The sequence below is a fragment of the Nerophis lumbriciformis genome, linkage group LG11 (assembly GCF_033978685.3).
Source record: "Nerophis lumbriciformis linkage group LG11, RoL_Nlum_v2.1, whole genome shotgun sequence".
Taxonomy (NCBI): domain Eukaryota; kingdom Metazoa; phylum Chordata; class Actinopteri; order Syngnathiformes; family Syngnathidae; genus Nerophis; species Nerophis lumbriciformis.
The window spans coordinates 7,033,994-7,034,420 of record NC_084558.2 but is presented as its reverse complement, the minus strand read 5'-3'; positions in this window follow the sequence as shown (position 1 = coordinate 7,034,420).

Below are 427 nucleotides of genomic sequence, written 5' to 3'. Positions count from 1 at the left end.
ATGCTTTGGTAGACGGAACTTGTCTCAGTGTACAAACATTTTATCCATCCATCTTGTGCCCGGCAGCACAGCCATTGTGGGCGGGCAGATCGATCTCTGGTGCTCATTCAGTCAGCACAGCAGTGCTGTCGTTAAAGGGGAACTGCACTTTTTTTTTGGAATTTTGCCTATCGTCCACAATCATTACTAGAGAAAAGAACACACGGGGGGTATGGGGGGGGATTGGGGTCCAAGGTTTTTCATTGTCATCCCATTGGGTTGAGTTTTTTCTTGCCCGGGTGTGGGATCTGAGCCGAGGATGTCGTTGTGGCTTGTGCAGCCCTTTGTGACACTCGTGATTTAGGGCTATATAAGTAAACATTGATTGACTGATTGATGGATATGTTAGAAAGGGAAAAAAAAAAAATGTCTTCTTGTCTCATAATGA